The sequence below is a fragment of the Sus scrofa genome, chromosome 6, assembly GCF_054392235.1.
Source record: "Sus scrofa isolate SSC_HxYL_T2T_F1_AM1 chromosome 6, Sscrofa_HxYL_maternal_Yorkshire_Landrace_v2.0, whole genome shotgun sequence".
In the NCBI taxonomy this organism is placed as follows: Eukaryota; Metazoa; Chordata; class Mammalia; order Artiodactyla; family Suidae; genus Sus; species Sus scrofa.
This window is the reverse complement of record NC_139388.1, coordinates 101,592,041-101,606,599: the sequence shown is the minus strand read 5'-3', so window position 1 is coordinate 101,606,599 and position 14,559 is coordinate 101,592,041. Positions and strand designations below refer to the sequence as shown.

General features: G+C 41.2%; 1 protein-coding gene across 4 annotated transcripts in view; it reads left to right on the top strand.

Annotated features, from left to right (window-relative positions):
• PRELID3A (PRELI domain containing 3A) overlaps positions 1-3,731 on the top strand; it is a 70,502-nt gene extending 66,771 nt beyond the window's left edge. For all 4 annotated transcript variants that reach the window (XR_014807574.1, XR_014807572.1, XR_014807571.1 and 1 more), the window contains one exon: positions 1,943-3,731. The gene's annotated coding sequence lies outside the window, so the exon portion shown is untranslated. The remainder of the gene's footprint in view (positions 1-1,942) is intronic.
• Positions 3,732-14,559: the final 10,828 nt, after the last annotated feature.

The window sequence follows — 14,559 nt, the reverse complement described above, 5'->3', positions numbered from 1 at the left end:
CTTCGTTCTTTAGATCTTCTAGCTCTTTGTTAAACATTTAACTTCTTGAACTGTCCCTCCATTCTTTTTGGGGGATCTTGGATCATCCTTACTATCATCATTCCCATTTTCAGGTAGATGGCCAATCTCTCTTCATTTATTTGTTTTTGTGTGTGTGTGTGGGTTTTTAACTTGTTCCTTCATCTGAAACACATTTTTCTGTTTTCTCATTTTGCCTGACTTTCTGTCTCCTTTCTGCAGGCTGAAGGATTGTAGGGCCTCTTGCTTCTGGTGTCTGCTCCCTGGTGGGTAATTTTGGTCTAGGGGTTTGTGCAGGTTTCCTGGTGGGAGTGACTGGTGCCTGCCCAGTGATGAGTGGAGGTGGGTCTTATTCCTTGGGTGGTCACGCTCAAGAGGGGTGTTTAGGCTGTGAGCTCAGGACAACCTTAGGCACCCTTATAGGAGTTTAAATTTTTTGGTACAGGGCTGCTTTTATTGTGGATACCTGCCACCTCTTTCCTAAGTGTATGCTAACTGTTATCCCCTTGATAGGAGGTGTGATTGATGTGGTGACGAGAGCCTGCACTGGATATTGAGGGGAGCCTCCTCTTTTTTCTGTGGTTGTCACTGCCATGTCAGGGGGAGGATATGCTCCCTAGCTATTTGAGTAGGAGCCCCCAGAGCTGTTTATAAGCTATGTTTCTGCCCTGTGGGGTGAAGTAGGCAGAACTAGAGTGCTCCCACCAGGAGAGGAGCCTGTGAGTATTCCTCTGCTGGAGCTGTTCACTTGTGAGTGTGCTTTGTTGTGTTACCTTTGACCTGTTGTGTGGGTTTACAAAGTACGCTATTGTTGGCATGGCTCTCAGCCCCACCTGAATTTTTGGTATGCTGGCAGTTTGCCATGTTGTCTCTCAGGTGGTGTTTTCACCATGCTACCACCGCAGATCCATCGAAATCAGTTCTGAGGACGGCAGTAGTCATGCATCTTGGCCTGCTGTGGGAGCTACGAAGGCAGCTCCTGGTCTAGCTGCTGTGTGTATGTGACCACAAAGCCCAAAGCTACTAAAACCAGATCTGTCTTAGCTGTGGGAGTACTCGTCCATTGGAATGTTCCATAGGTGCTGACTTTACAAAGTCAGCAGTGGAGGTATAAATCTGAGGTTCTCACAGCCAGGGAGAGAGATTTCTGCTCTTCTTCCTTAGTCACATGGCCCCTGGGGCTCAGCTGTGGTTAAACTCCACCTCTGCATGTGGGCAACCCACTGGAGACTGCCCAGGTGGGAGGTGGGTGGGCAGTGACCAGTTGCATGATCTCACTTTTGTGGGCGTGGCAAGCCAGAGGTTGGAGCAAGCATGTCTGCCCAAGTGGGAGGCTCCCTCAGGGCCTGCAGAGGCAAGGCCCCAAGTGGGAGCTTCCCTCAGGGCCTGCAGGGGCAGGGGCCTGCGTGAGGGAAGAGGCTGCAATGGTGGCTCCGCCCCTTGATATCACTTAACAATGGTGCTTAGTTTCTGTGGCCACTCAGGCCACCTCCCCAGATATTCCTGGCTGTGGTGTTATGCCTTCCACCCTCCAGGCTGCCTTGGCACAGTCACCTGCAGTTGTCTCCCCAAGTCTGTTCTCTAAAACCTCATGTTTCAGCACCCGGCCTGTGCTGTATCCATGGTCACAAGTTTCAGGCTGGGACATGCAGGGGATGGAATGGACCATCAGTATAGGTCTCATTGTGTCCCACCTGCCACAGACCAGTGCTGTGTCCTCCTCCAGGCCTCAGAAGCACCTTTCCTGTCCTAGCTGACCTCCCTCTTTAGCTCCAGGGTTGCAGGTCCTAAACTGCTTCCACTTATCTTTTCTGTCTTTTTTCCCTTCATCCTACCCAATTATGTGGAGATCCTTCTTGTACTGCAGGTGTTTGAAGCCTGCCAGTGTTCAGTAAGTGTCCTATGAAGATTGTTCTATTTGTAGATGGATTCCTGATGTGTTTGTGGGAAGAGGTGAGATCCACATCATCCTACTCTCACAGCTTTATCTCATCAAGACTCAAAAATCCTTTAAAATTAATGTCAATGAGAGATTGGGCAGCCAAGATGGCAGACGAGCAAGCCCTCATCTCAGCTTCTCTCACGAGCTCACCAAAGTCATGGCCAATGCAGAATAACCATGGCAAGGAAGACTGGAACCTACTATAAAAGATCTACACTAAAGACATAAAGAAGGAACCACAATGAAACCAGTAGGTGGGGCAGCCTCTTGACACAGTCAAAATTCCATAGTCCCCTGGTGGGCGACCCCACAAACTGGAGAGTAATTATCCTGCAGAGGTTCTCCCAAGGAGTGAGAATTTAGAGCCTCACATCAGGCTCCCCCACCTGAGTGAGGGTCTGGCACGGAGAAGACGAGCTCTCAGAGCATTTGGCTTTAATTGCAGGAGCCCCAGAGGACTCGGGGGAGATAGAGACCTCAGTCTTAAAGGATGCCCACAAAATCTCACACATACCAGGACCAGTGGCAAAAGGAGGAATTTGATAGCCTGGGCCAGACTTACCAGCGGGACTTACAGGGTCTCCTGGAGAGGCAGGGGACAGCAGCAACTCACCCTGGGAACATAAATACTGAGGGTAGGTATATTGGAGAACATTAAGCTGTATGAACACTGCTGAGGCTGATGGCTGCCATGTGGATCATGAGTGCCAAGTCCTGGCCACATAGTCAGCAGACAGGCTGCCTAAGATTAAAGAGCCCACAGCCACCTCTGGACATGCCCTTTGACATGGCCCATCCCACCAGAGGGCCAAGACCCAGCTCCACCCCCCCAGTGAACAGGCACCAGCCCCTCCCTCCAGGAAGCTTGCACGAGCCTCTTGACCAGCCTCATTCATAAGAAGACAGACACCCAAAGCAAAAAAACTACAATCCTGCAACACAGGTCAGACCCTACCTGAGGATCAAATGGGCCCAGGTACTGGCCCTGCCTGCTGATAGGCCAGCACAAACTTTGGGATGCCCTGGACCCCATACCCAACCCCCTTACCCAACCAAATCTGAATGAGCTCTGAAATCCCTGGGTGTTACAGCCAGACTTCAGGAGCCAGCTCTGCCTGCCAGTAGTCTGGCACTAGTCATAGGATCTGGCTTCACCTGCTGGTGGGTAGCAGCCCCTGAGTCTTGAGGACCCTAATTCCACCTACCAGTGAGCCAAAAGGAGCCTCAGGGCCCACTAGGATCTCACAACCAGCCACCTTGTGACCAGGCCCCACTAAATAGCAGCCAGCATCATCCACACAAGGCAGGGCCTGGCACCCAGCCAGACTAGGGACCGAAAAGCTTATCAGACTAACCCACATAGCCCACCGCAAGAGAAGGACCCATGTATCCCTCATAGGAACCTAGAGTGTACAGCTTGGGTGATGAGAAGGAAGAATACTGCTGAATTGTAGAGGGTGCCTCCTACAGAGAGCCACTCTTCCAAGTCAGGAAGCATAAATAACATACCATATACATAAGAACACAGAGAACAGCTTAAAATGAGACAGCAGAGGAAAACATTCCAGGTAAAGGGACGAGATAAAAACCCAGAAAAAGAACTCAGTGACATGGAGTTAGGCAACCCACCCGGAGACAGAGTCCAAAGTAATGATTGTAAAGATGATCCAAGATCTAAGGAGGAGAATGGATGCATAGAACAAGAAATTAGAAGTTTTTAACAAAGAATTTGAAAATACAAAGAACAACCAAACAAAATTAAAAAATAAAATAACTGAATGTAAAACTAGAAGGAATCAGTAGTTGACCAAATGATTCAAAAGAATGGATCTGTGAGTTAGCAGACAGTAGTGGAAATCGTTGCTGCTGAACAGAAACAAAAATGAAATTAGGACAGTTTAAGAGACTCCTGGAACAACATCAAGTGCACTAATGTTCACATTATAGGGATCCCAGAAAGAGAAGAGAGATAGGGCCTGAGAAAATATTTGAAGAGATAATAGCTGAAAACTTCACTCACCTGGGAAAGGAAAAAGTCACCAAAGTGCAGGAAGTGCAGTCACATCCTGCACCCAAGGAGGAATACACCAAGACGTATTTAAAATGACAAAATATTTTTTGTTCCCGTCATGGCGCAGTGGTTAACGAATCCAACTAGGAACCATGAGGTTGCGGGTTTGGTCCCTGCCCTTGCTCAGTGGGTTAACGATCCAGCGTTGCCGTGAGCTGTGGTGGAGGTTGCAGACGCGGCTCGGATCACGCGTTGCTGTGGCTCTGGTGGAGGCTGGTGGCTACGGCTCCGATTAGACCCCTAGCCTGGATATCTCCATATGCCACAGGAGCGGCCCAAGAAATAGCAAAAAGACCAAAAAAAAAAAAAAAAAAGACAAAACATTGAAAGAATACTAGAAGCTGCAAGGGAAAAGCAACAAATAACATACAAGGCAATTGCCATAAAACTATCAGATTTTTCAACAGAAACTGCAGGCCAGAAGGGAGCGGCATGGTATATTTAAGGTGATGGAAGGGCAAAACCTATATCCCATAGGCTCTCTTTCATTTGATGAAAAATAAAAATTTTACAGACAAGAAAAGGCTAAAGGAATACACATCACCAAACCAATAAATGTTATAGGAGCTTCTCTAGGTGAAAAATAAAAGGCCACAACTAGAAACAAGATTATGGAATGAAAAACCGCACTGGTAAGGGCAAACATACAGTAAAGAGAGGAAATCATCCATAAAGCTACTAGGGAGAGCAAAAAACAAAAGAAATAAGATCATCTGTACACACAATAAGCAGTTAAGGGATACACAAAATAGATGTAAATATAATATTGACTAATTATGAGGGGAGGAGAGTACAAATGCAGGGTATTTAAAATTCATTTGAAATTAAGAGATTGACAACTTAGGACAATCACATGTATGTGTGTGTGTGTGTGTGTGTGTGTGTATATATATCATGTGTGGATAGACTGCTACACAAAAGCCTGATAACCACAAACCAAAAATCTATAATGCATAAATACACAAAAAGGAATCTAAACATAACACTAAAGATAGTTACCAAACCACCAGAACAAAAGAAAAACAAATCTAAAACATTAACAAAACGGCAGTAAGAAAATTCATATCAGAATTCCTGTTGTGGCGCAGTGGAAATGAATCAACTAGGAACCATGAGGTTGTGGGTTCAATCCATGGCTTCACTCAGTGGGTTAGGGATCTGGCATTGCTGTGAGCTATGGTGTAGGTTGCAGAGGTGACTTAGATCCTGCATTGCTATGGCTGTGGTGTAGGCTGGCAGCTGTAGCTCTGATTTGACCCCTAGCCTGGGAACCTCCATATGCTATGCGTGTGGCCCTAAAAAACAAAAATTATATATATGTATAAATGTGTGTGTGTACATATATATGTGTATATATATATATATGTATATATGTATATATATATATATATATATATATATCAATAATTACCTTAAACATAAATGGACTAAATTTTCCAACCAAAAGACAGACTGCCTGAATGGATACAAAACTAGACCTGGGAAACCTATGTGGTACAGCAGGTTAAGGATCTGGCATTGCTGTAACTGTGGCACAGGTCACAGCTGCAGTGCAGGTTCGAAACCTGGCCAGTGAACTTCCATATTCAGCAAGTGCAGCCAAAAAAACAAACCAAAAAATACCAGTATATTTGCTGCCTGTAAGAGACTCACTTCAGATCTAGAGACACATATAGACTGAAAGTGAGGGGATGAAAAAAGGTATTCCATGCAAATGGAAATCAAAAGAAAACTGGACTAGCAATACTCATATCAGTCTTCTAAAATAAAGACTGGAGTTTCTGTTGTGTCTCAGCAGTAATAAACCTGACTAGTATTCATGAGGACTCAGGTTTAATCCCTGGCCTCACTTAGTGGGTTAAAGGATCTGGCATTGCCATGACCTGTGATGTACACCACAGATGCAGCTCAGATCTGGTGTTGCTGTGGCTGTGGAGTAGGCTGGCAGCTCAGCTCTGATTCCTAGCTTGGGAACTTCCATATGCAATGGATGTGGCCCTAAAAAGACAAAAATAAAGTAAATATATATATATGGAGAGAGACTGTTAGAAAAGACAAAGATACTACATAATGATCAAGGGGTCAATCCAAGAAGACGCTATCACAATTGGAAATATATATGCATCCAGCACAGAAACACCTCAATATATAAGGCAAATATTAACAGACATAAAAGAAATTGACAGTAACACAATAATAGGTGACTTGAACTCCTCACTTACATCAATGGACAGATCATCCAGACAGAAAATAAGGACACACAAGCCTTAAAGAACACATTAGATCAGATGTACTTGATTGATATTTATAGAGCATTCCATCCAAAAGCAATAGAATACACATTCTTTTCAAAAGCACATGGAACATTCTCCAGGACAGAGCACATGCTGGGCCACAAATCAAGCCTTGGTAAACTTAAGAAAACAGAAATCTTACGATAGCATTTTTTTCTGACCATAACCCTTTGAGATTAGAAATTAACCACAAGAAATTTAAAGAAAACAGCAAAACCCACAAACACCTGGAGGTTAAACAATATTCTAAACCAATGTATCACTGAAAAAATTAAAGAGGCAACATAAAAAACACCTAGAAACAAATGAAAAGGAAAACATGATCTAAAACCCATGAGTCAGAGTTCCTGTAGTGGCGCAGTGGTTAACGAATCCGACTAGGAACCATGAGGTTGTGGGTTCGATCCCTGGCCTTGCTCAGTGGGTTAAGGATCTGGCAGTGCCATGAGCTATGGTGTAGGTTGCAGATGCAGCTCGGATTCCGTGTTGCTGTGCCTCTGGCGTAGGCTGGTGGCTACAGCTCCAATTGGCCCCCTAGCCTGGGAACCTCCATATGCCACAGGAGCAGCCCTAGAAAAGACAAAAAAATAAAACCCATGGGTCATAGTAAAAACAGTCTTAAGAGGGAAGTTTATAGCAATACAGTATAGTCTTACCTCAGGAAATAAGAAAAATCTCAACCTAATCTTACACCTAAAGCAACTATAAAAAACAAACAAACAAACAAACCCAAAGTTAGTAGAAGGAAAGAAATCATGAACAGGTTTTTAAGAAAATCAGCAAGCATCATACACCACATTAACAAAAGCATCATACACCACATTAACAAAAAGTCAAAAATCATATGATCATCTCAATAGACGCAGAAAAAGCATTTGACAAAGTCCAACATCTATTCATGATCAAGACCCTCGCCAAAGTGGGTATAGAGGGAACATTCCTGAATATAATCAAAGCCATTTATGATAAACCCACAGCAAATATAATACTCAATGCGGAAAAACTGAAAGCCTTCTCACTCAAATCTGAAACAAGACAGGGATGCCCACTCTCACCACTGCTCTTCAACATAGTTTTGGAAGTCCTAGCCACAGCAATTAGACAAACAAAAGAAATAAAAGGCATCCATATAGGAAGAGAAGAGATCAAACTGTCACTGTATGCAGATGACATGATACTATACATAGAAAACCCTAAGGACTCAACTCCAAAACTACTTGAACTGATTAATAAATTCAGCAAAGTAGCAGGATATAAGATTAACATTCAGAAGTCAGTTGCATTTCTGTATACCAGCAATGAAATATTAGGAATACAAAAATACAATACCTTTTAAAATTGCACCTCACAAAATCAAATACCTCGGAATACACCTGACCAAGGAGGTAAAGGACCTATATGCCGAGAACTATAAAACTTTAATCAAAGAAATCAAAGAAGATGTAAAGAAATGGAAAGATATTCCATGTTCCTGGATTGGAAAAATCAATATTGTGAAAATGGCCATACTACCCAAAGCAATCTACAGATTCAATGCAATCCCTATCAAATTACCCATGACATTTTTCACAGAACTAGAACAAACAATCCAAACATTTATATGGAACCACAAAAGACCCAGAATCGCCAAAGAAATCCTGAGAAACAAAAACCAAGCAGAAGGCATAACTCTCCCAGACTTCAAGAAATACTACAAAGCCACAGTCATCAAAACAGTGTGGTACTGGTATCAAAAGAGACAGACAGACCAATGGAACAGAATAGAGAATCCGGAAATAAACCCTGACACCTATGGTCAATTAATCTTTGACAAGGGAGGCAAGAACATCAAATGGGAAAAAGAAAGTCTATTCAGCAAGCATTGCTGGGAAACCTGGACAGCAACATGCAAAGCAATGAAACTAGAACACACCCTCACACCATGCACAAAAATAAACTCAAAATGGCTGAAAGACTTAAATATATGACAGGACACCATCAAACTCCTAGAAGAAAACATAGGCAAAACACTCTCTGACATCAACATCATGAATATTTGCTCAGGTCAGTCTCCCAAAGCAATAGAAATTAGAGCAAAAATAAACCCATGGGACCTCATCAAACTGAAAAGCTTTTGCACAGCAAAGGAAATCAAAAAGAAAACAAAAAGACAACTTACAGAATGGGAGAAAATAGTTTCAAATGATGCAACCAACAAGGGCTTAATCTCTAGAATATATAAACAACTTATACAAGCCAACAGCAAAAAAACCAATCAATCAATGGAAAAATGGGCAAAAGACCTGAATAGACATTTCTCCAAAGAAGATATACAGATGGCCAACAAACACATGAAAAAATGCTCAACATTGCTGGTTATAAGAGAAATGCAAATCAAAACTACCATGAGATATCACCTCACACCAGTCAGAATGGCCATCATTAATAAGTCCACAAATAACAAGTGCTGGAGGGGGTGTGGAGAAAAGGGAACCCTCCTGCACTGTTGGTGGGAATGTAAACTGGTACAGCCACTATGGAGAACAGTTTGGAGATACCTTAGAAATCTATTCATAGAACTTCCACATGACCCCGCAATCCCACTCTTGGGCATCTATCCGGACAAAACTCTACTTAAAAGAGACACGTGCACCCGCATGTTCATTGCAGCACTATTCACAATAGCCAAGACATGGAAACAACCCAAATGTCCATCAACAGAGGATTGGATTCGTTAGAGGTGGTATATATACACAATGGAATACTCCTCAGCCATAAGAAAGAATGACACGATGCCATTTGCAGCAACATGGATGGAACTAGAGAATCTCATCCTGAGTGAAATGAGCCAGAAAGACAAAGACAAATACCATATGATATCACTTATAACTGGAATCTAATATTCAGCACAAATGAACATCCCCTCAGAAAAGAAAATCATGGACTTGGAGAAGAGACTTGTGGCTGCCTGATGGGAGGGGGAGGGAGTGGGAGGGATCGGGAGCTTGGGCTTATCAGACACAACTTAGAATAGATTTACAAGGAGGTCCTGCTGAATAGCATTGAGAACTTTGTGTAGATACTCATATTGCAACAGAAGAAAGGGTGGGGGAAAAAATGTAATGTATACATGTAAGGATAACCTGACCCCCTTGCTGTACAATGGGAAAAAAAAAAAAGAATATCAGCAGAAATAAGTCAAATAGATACTAGAAAAAGGTAGAAAAGATGAATGAAACCAAAAGCTGAAAAGATAAAGTTGATAAACTTTTAACCAGACACATCAAGAAAGAGAGCGAACAAATCAATAAAATCATGAATGAAAAAGTTATAACCAATATCACAGAAATACAAAGGATCAGAAGAGACTACTATGAGTACCTATATGCCAATAAAATGAACAACCTGGAAGAAATGGAAGAATTCTTAGGCAGGTACAACCTTCTAAGACCGAAGCAGGAAGAAATAAAAAAATTCGAACAGATGAATACCCATACTGAAATTGAATCTGTAATTTAAAAACTCCCCACAAACGAATGTAAACTGGTACAACCACTATAGAGATCAGTATGGAGATACCTTACAAATCTATACATAGAATGACCATATGACCCAGCAATCCCACTCTTGGGCATATATCCGGACAAAACTTTCCTTAAAAGAAGACACATGCACCTACATGTTCATTGCAGCTCTATTCACAATAGCCAAGACATAGAAACAACTCAAATGTCCACTGACAGATGACTGGATTAGGAAGATGTGGTATGTATACACAATGGAATACTACTCAGCCATAAAAAAGAACGAAATCATGCCATTTGTAGCAACATGGATGGAACTAGAGACTCTCATACTGAGTGAAGTAAGTCAGAAAGAGAAAGACAAATCTCATATATCACTTACATCTGGAATCTAATATAAGGCACAAATGAACCTTTCCACAGAAAAGAAACTCATGGACTTGCAGAATAGACTTGTGGTTGCCAAGGGGGAGGGGGAGGGAGTGGGGTGGATTGGTAGCTTGGGGCTAATAGATACAAACTATTGCCTTTGGAATGGATTAGCAATGAGATCCTGCCGTGTAGCACTGGGAACTATGTCTAGTCACTTATGATGGAGCATGATAATGTGCGAAAATAGAATGTATACATGTATGCTGTACAGTAGAAAAAAATTGTATTGGGGAAATAACTTTAAAAAATAATAACAAAAAAAATTACCAAAAAAGGAAAAAAAAATTTCCACAAAGTCCAGGACCACCTAGCTTCACAGGCCAATTTTATCAAACATTTAGAAGAGTTAACACCTATCCTCATGAAACTCTTTAAAAAAAAAACCCAAAAAACAAAACAAACCTCCCCCAAAAAGCAGAGTAAGGGATACTTCTGCATTCATTCTATGAGGCCACCATCACCCTGCTACCAAAATCAAGCATATATATCACACAAAAAAATTACAAGCCAATATCTTTGATGAACATAGATGCAAAAATCCTCAACAAAATACTAGCAAAAGGGATCCAACAATATCTTTAAAGGGTCATATACCTTGATCAGATGAGATTTATTCACACATCAATCAGTATGATACACCACATTAACAAGCTGAAGAATAAAAACCATATAATCTGGAGTTCCCATCGTGGCTCAGCAGAAACAAATCTGACTAGTAGCCATGAGGGTTCGGGATATGGCATTGCCATGAGCTGTGGTGTAGGTCACAGATGTGGCTCAGATCTGGTATTGCTATGGCTGTGGTGTAGGCTGGTGGCTGTAGTTCTGATTTGACGCCTAGCCTGGGAACCTCCATATACCATGGATATGGCCCTAAAAGACAGACAAAACCCTGTATGATCATCTCAATAGATGCAGAGAAAGCTTTTGATAAAATTCAACATCCACTTATGATTTAAAAAAAAAAAAAACTTTGCAGAAAGTGGGTATAGAGGGAACATACCTCAAAATAATAAAGAGCACATATGACAAACCCACAGCTAACATATGCAATGGTGAAAAGCTGAAGCATATCTTCTACGGTTAGGAACAAGATAGGGATGTCCAGTCTCACCACTCTTATTCAACATAGTTTTAGAAGTCCTAGCCATAACAGTCACAGAAAGAAAAGAAAAGAATCCAAATTGAAAGGAAGAAGTAAAACTTTGTAGCTGTCATGATACTATAAATAGAAAATCCTAAAGATGCCATTAGAAAACTACTAGAGTTCATCAATGAATTTGGTAAAGTCGCAGGATACAAAAGTAAAACATAGAAATCTGTTGCATTTCTATACACTAACAATGAACTATTAGAGAAATTAAGGAAACAATCCCATTTACCATAGTGTCAAAAAGAATAAAATACTTAGGGATAAACCTACTTAAGGAGGTAAAAAACCTGTACTCCAAAGACATTGAAAGAAACTGAAGACCACACAAACAGATGGAAAGTTATATCATGTTCTTAGATTAGAAGAATCAATATTGTTAAAATGACCATATTACCCAAGGCAGTCTACAGATTCAATGCAATCCTTACCAGTTGTGCATGCCATTTTTCACAGAACTGAAACAATGTTTAAGTTTGTATGGAAATACAAAAGACCTTGAGTATCCAAAACAATCTTGAGAAAGAAGAATGAGCTGGAGGAATCAGGCTCCCTGGCTTCGGGCTATACGACAAAGCTACAGTAATCAAAACAGTATGGTACTGGCACAAAAACAGACACCTAGATCAATGGAGCAGAATAGAAAGCCCAGAAAAAACTCCCACACACTTATGGTCAATTTATAACAAGGCAAGAATATGCAGTGGCAAAAAGACAGTCTCTTCAATAAATGGTGCTAGGCGAACCAGACAGCTGCGTGTAAAAGTGGAATTGGAATATCTCTAACATCATATACAAAAATAAGCTCAAAATGGATTAAAGGCTTAAATGTGGGACTGGATACTATAAATGTACCAGAGGAAAACATACACAGAACACTCTTTGACATAAATTGCAGCAATATATTTTTAGATATGTCTCCTAGAGTAATGGAAACAAAAGCAAAAATAAACAAATGGGACCTAATCAAACTTAAAGCTTTTGCACAGCAAAGGAAACTATATGCACAATGGAAAGATAATTACAGAATATAAGAAAATATTTGCAAATTATATGACCAACAAGGGATTAATTTCCAAAATACACAAACAGCTCATACAGGTCAACATCAAAATAACAACCCAATCAAAAAATGGGCAGAAGCTTTAAATAGACATTTTCCCAAAGAAGACATATAAATGGTCAACAGGTACATGAAATGATGCTCAATATTCCTAATTATTAGAGAAACGCAGCCAAAATTACAATGAAATAGGAGTTCCCACTGTGGCACAATAAGATCAGTAGCATCTGCAGTGCCAGAAGGTTCAATTCCTGCCCAGCACAGTGGATTAAAGGATATGCCATTGCTGCAGCTGTAGCACAGATGACAACTTTGTGGCTCAGATCTGATCCCTGGCCTGGGGCAGCCAAAAAAGAAAAAAATAACTACAATGAAGTACTATCTCACACCAGTCAGAGTGGCCATCATCAAAAAGTCTACAAATAACAAATGCTGGAGGAAGTGTGGAGAAAAGGAAACCCTCTTACACTATTGGTGGGAATGTAAATTGGTGCAGCAACTATGGAGAACAGTATGGAGGCTTCTCAAAAAATTAAAAATAGAGCTACTATAGGGTCCAGCAATCCCACTCCTAGATACATACCCAGATAAAACTATAATTTTAAAATAACAGGTACCCTATGTTCATAGCAGTACTCTCTGCAACAGCTAAGACATGAAAGCAATCTAAATGTCTATAGATGATAAAGATGAGTGTGTGTGTGTGTCTAATGGAATATTAGCCATAAAAAAGAGTGAAATAATGCCATTTCCAGTGACATGGATGGACCTAGAGATTATCATACAAAGTGAATCCAGGCAGAGAAAAAAAAATCATAATACTTACATGTGAAATTTTTAAAAATGATATAAATGAACTTAAAGTTCTAACATAGAATCATAGACATAGAAAGCAAACCATGGTTACTAAAGGGGAAAGGAGGAGGGGGGTAAATCAGGAATTTTGGATTAAAAGATACACACTACTATGTATAAAATAGATAATAAATACTGTATAGCATAGGGAACTATATTCAATATCTTATAATTACCTGCCATGGAAAAGAATCTGTGTACACACACATACACACATGTATATAAATGAATCACTTTGCTGTACACCTGAAACACTGTAAATCAACTATAGTTCAATAAAAAATAATAAAGTCGATGACTTTCCTCTAATCCTGAAAATCTGACTTTGCTGCCTTTTAGTAGGAAGTGGCCAGAGCGTTCCCCTTAGGATTGAGGAATATCAAAATGGGGGGTATGAAACCAAGCAGGACCCAGTGTGGCCTTTCCGGTGACAGATCCCCCTTCTGTACCCCACCCCTTGTTTGGAGAAAAGCTTTAGCCTCCCAGGCCTCCATCAAGTTCCAAAGAGCAGATTTAATCAGAGAAGTGAGAAAAAGCAAAAACAGGAAAACAGTCAAATCAAAATAATAATTTAGCCATAAAACAAAGTCAGGGACCTTCAGTTCCTCCCCGAGGGTAAAAGGTAAGACCGAGTCATCTCCTTGAACTGTGCTGCAGATACTGAAACTCCCAGCAGGCCAAGAAACTGCCTGCTGCCCACCAGCATGTAGATCCCAGACCACCAGACCAGAAGGTGGGTGATGCTGAGTCCAGAAATCTATCCGTCAGTCAGAGGGACATGCACAGGCTGATCAGGCTCCCCGTGCCCTCCCCTCACCTGGCCTTTATGAGTCCTTGTCCGAAAGCCACCAGGGAGTTTGGGTCTTTTGTTCATGAGCTGCCAGGTCTCCTTGCTTGGCCCCATGAAGGGCGTCCTGCAGTAAAGGCTGCACTTTCCTTCACCACCACCTGGGGGCAGCAGATTGGCTTTGCTGTGTGTAAAGGGAGCAGACCCTGGTTTGGTTTCAGGAACATGTTCAATTACTGGTAGCTGTTATTAGCTACTGAAAATAAAAATATTTTTTAAATTATGCATTAATAGTAACAGCACAAAATATCTAATATCATAAAGCATATCTTCGTATCTTATTTTCTTGGCTAAATTGTTTTAATATGACAAATTCAAAATAGTTTAATATTTATTTCAGCTCAGTTGGCACATAAATTTTAATCAAAATGTTATGATTACTTG